Raw genomic sequence first — 4,571 nt, forward strand, 5'->3', positions numbered from 1 at the left:
GATAAATTTGGAATGCTGGCAAAGGATCATGAACGTATCCTTTTGCTTACCAGCACATTTTCCTCCCTTTTTAATTACATAATTTTTAAAGAAGACGACGAAGAGATGGGATTTATACCCCGCCCTTCACTTGGAGTCTCAGAGCGGCTTACAAACTCCTTTCCCTTCCCCTCCCCACAACAGACACCCTGTGAGGTGGGTGGGGCTGAGAGAGCTCTGACACAAACTGCTCTTTTTCAAGGACAGCTGTGCCAGAGCTTGTGGCTGACCCAAGGTCACACCAGGAGGTGCAAGTGGAGGAGTGGGGAATCAAACCCGGTTCCCCCAGATTAGAGTCCGCACACTTAACCACTACACCAAACTGGCTCTCTCTTGAAATTTTGCCTTTCTGCAGTAGCATTCCTGTCCAACTTAAAACACTAAAAAAAACCCTCACCTACCTGTGCACTTAAGAACCAAAACAGCTTTTGGCACGAGCTAAATTCAAGACAAAATTATATAAACGTTTCTTTTTAGTTTTGTTTTTAATAATGACCTAACTTAGTCTAAAGTGATTCCATTCTGTCTAAGTGCATTCATCATTCCTTGCGGTACAAATTCCAAAAATACAATGTCAGAAGAATCATGGATTTGACCGTTCAGTGCCACGATTTTAAAAAACAAAAACTGAAGTCTGAAGAGAACTTTGTAAGCATCTCTAATGTAAGAACACCTGGCGACCCTGTTTGGGAACTTCAGGCCCCTTTTGTAATATGTATGAAATTACACTTCGAATTTTGTTTGCTGTAATTATCCAATGGAAAATCTGTCTTGCATGCTGATCCCCCCCCCCCTCTACTTGTTTGTGGAATCAAAAACTGGTACTTTGTTGCTCCCTAAGGAAAACTCCCGGGATCCAGGTTAGAGAAGCCCCTTTCAGCTTTCTTCCCTAAAGCCAGCTATTAATGACCTAGCGGTATCTAACACCGCTATCTAAGACGCTGACCTGCAGGCTGTGGAAGGTCGGTAGTTCAGCAGTTCGAGACCCGAGTGTGCCGCATGACGGAGTGAGCTCCCATCTCTGGTTCCAGCTCCTGCCAACCTAGCAGTTCGAAAGCAAGAAATTGCAAGTAGATAAATAGGTACCACTTCGGTGGGAAGGTAACAGCGTTCCGTGCGCCTTGGTGTTTAGTCATGCCGGCCACATGACCACGGAAACGTCTTCGGACAGCACTGGCTCTTCGGCTTGGAAACGGAGATGAGCACCGCAACCCTAGAGTCGGATTCGACTGGCTTTCGAGCAAGGGAACCTTTACCTTTACTTTTTTAGTATCTAACACCAGCTCTTCTAGTGTGCTAATTGGAATGAAGCCTGCAACAGGTAAGGACTTCAGCCAGCAATCGAATGAAACAGAAAAGCAGTTTTACGGACCCCTTTCAGTGAATTCACAGGTAAGCCAAGCTCTTGGGTTCCCCCCCACAGTGGTGTAAATAGTAGCATACAACAGCAGAGCCGCTCCACCTGGAGAAGACACAGCAGGAGTTTTAGCGCTTCAGCTCTCTGGGAAGAGCGCCTCCGCAGAATGTAATAGCCAAATCTTAATTCATTGCAAAAGAACTGAAAACCATTAATTGGGGCAGTGGAGGTTCAGGGCACTTCTCCTGGCCTGTTCCCTAATTTAAAAAGTGCCCTGATACGCTGGTGGTACAGTCTCTTCGAATCAGCGGTGTTCAAAGCCTTAAAATAACACAAGCAGTTGATAGGACACTTGAACTGAAGTATCTTCAGGGAAAGAAACGCAGTAGATCAAATCGGTTTGGAATAGGGGGGGTTCAGATCTGCCCCGTCCCACAGCAAACCATACGCGCAGTACGGGAAGCCAAGAAATCAGTGAGAACTGGTGAAGGAGAATTTGTTCACCAACCATTGAGGCTTATTTCCTTCACACCCAGTTCGAGATTGTGTCTGGAACTTGTCCCAGGCTACCAGCCCTTCCTGCAGTGGAACATATGACTCTTGCCAAACTGGGTGACAGGGCTTTAGTTGAGGGACACTGCATCTACTAGAGAGCTTGCTTTGATGAAGAGCAAACACTAGATGAGGTGCTAAAACTAGAGCATTGTGCTATGACTTAAGCTGTCCCCAGTTGTCATATCAGTTATTAGAAAGTTTTACCCTTGAATTAACTGTCCTTGGAAAAGGGTGGAGTAAAGGGAATGGGCTGAAGCGGGTCCCTAAGCACACGGTAGATTTGGATGAGAACTTCCTCCCTGAGTACCTGACTTATTAATGTGGTATCTGTATTGGCTTTGAATTGCTGTGGGAGCCAATTCCGAGCTGTAAAAATACAACACACTTCCATAACCACAGAGAACCCCCAGGCATTGAGGATCAGCAAACGGACCCCAGTCTAAAGTGTTGTATATCCAGTAAGTCCCTTAGTAGCTGGTGGAAAGCTTGTCAGACTCTTGAGAAGAGCAGTGTGGTGCTTTCAAAGGCCGTGTTTGGGCTAGTAATGGTTAGGACCCAAGGCACCTTTAAAGAAGGCCAAGCTGCACATAAGGGTGATACGATGCTATCGTGACACTCTGAATGGTTTAAAATTGCTCAGGTTCAAAAACAGTTCCAGTAGTCTGCTGCTAAGCCAACACGATGCTTTCACGACTTCCCATTTTAATCATTCTTTAAATTAAAAAGAATCAGACCATTCTTGTGCTGTGCAGTGCTCTTTCGACACACTGGGGTGGTCTTTGCAGCACAGTGCGTTCTCCTCCTTAGTGCTTTGATGCTGGTGGAAGTGGTCAAGATACATGCCGGTGTCTGTCCATGTGTAGAAAAATACAGAGGCAAGCGCTCTTAAACATCTCTCGTGCAAACTGGAAGGCTGACATTCCAACGTTTTGCCTTGTAAGATGGGGACATATCCAAAGGGTAGATTGGAGAGATTCCTTTGGTTCCCCCCCTTCCCTCCGCCACTTGGAACAGACAATCTGAATGGTCCTTGTTAGTTGGTGGTGGTTGGGTTTTTTTTAACGCCTTCTCTGGTAGCAAGCATTGTGGAACCTGCCTCCTGGCCAAATACAAAAATCCACCCCATTGAGATAGAGAAGGGTTTTTTGAGGACCAGTATTCCGGCTTCCCAAAGTAGGTAGTTATGTTTACTCTAGCCTCAGCAAAAGGTACATACTAAACCCAGTAGCATACAAAGGAGATTCTCCAGCAGCCGAGGAACAATGTAAAGTTACCCACAATGAAGTTTAGTGATGCCTAATTGCCATGTGTATTCAGTGACCTGGCAAAATAAAGTATGTGCCTTAATATACCCCTCCTTCTCTACATCAGCATTCTTTTTAAAGTACAAGGGTTAGTCCAGATCCTATATACCTGACTGCCAAAAAAGCTTTTCTGCTCTTGAAAGCATGCAGCCTTTTCATTTTGACATGGAGCCCATGTAACACAAAGCATCTTGGGGGTAATCTCACTGTCCTGATGGGGCTGTCTTGGTTCACAAAAAACAGTAAGAATATTACACATCTCAAGCATAGGGAATAGGACTCATGATACACGAGTTCACACAGGCTCTTATTAGAGGTCCTTTAGCCTCCGCCATGAAATATACATACTTCCAACACCTTGTATTTGGACACAGTCAAAGATGGAATGGGGGTAGAGGTAGCCACTAGTTCCTAAATAACTGTGTAAGAGAACTACTAGTTTTCTTGAAAGGATTCCACATCCACACATACTTTAAAAGGTACAAGCTACCAGTTACCATTCCTGATCTATGAGACTGTTGCACCACTGTGCAGATGGGTTCCCCCCCCCCTTCTGAAAGCTATTCATTTCTAACAAAGTAAGATGAAAACTTTTTTTTCAGGGAAACATGCATTTATTAAGCATTTGCAGTGGAAATCAACATTTTTTAAAATGTGTGTTTATTTTTAAAAAATTGTGTACAAAAGTGTTGTGTAGTTTTTAATTCTCAAGAGACCCACACATCTCGATGCCACATTCTAACCCACTCATCATTTACAACAAAGTGGAACGCTCCCACTGAGAGCTTCCTACAGGTACCCTTTGTCCTCTCGGGTAGGAAGGGGAAAAAAAAACACAACACAAATTGCTATGGAAAATGATAAATTGGCCAGCAAGGATGATCAATAGTTACAGAAGCCATTTTCTGAGAGAGGCATTCTCTAGCCACAAATGAGCACCACGTTGCAAGTTTCATTGGACTAGGCTCTTATAGTACCTTAATTCTTTTTGGCATCGTTTGGAAATATTAAATGGCTACATTTAAAGCAGGTTCCCCCCTCCCTGCACTGGTTACAGAGCACATGAAGGCCAACAGAAGCAGAACAGTGACATGGACATTGCAACCCTTTGTGAATTGGGAATGGATTCAAATGTGGAGCAGCACACTCGAGTGGGCAAAAGCCCTTGAGCTTCCTTAGGGCACATCATACAAACAGGGAAGAGTGTGCATATTTTCAATGGGGCAGTTTCAGCTAATGTGCCATGTTCTGAGCATGAGCTCATCTGTCACGGTAATTACCTATCAAGGTAATCTTGGAGCATCTATAAAGATGCT

Source organism: Gekko japonicus, unplaced genomic scaffold, assembly GCF_001447785.1.
Source record: "Gekko japonicus isolate JY-2015 unplaced genomic scaffold, Gekko_japonicus_V1.1 scaffold55, whole genome shotgun sequence".
Lineage (NCBI taxonomy): Eukaryota > Metazoa > Chordata > Lepidosauria > Squamata > Gekkonidae > Gekko > Gekko japonicus.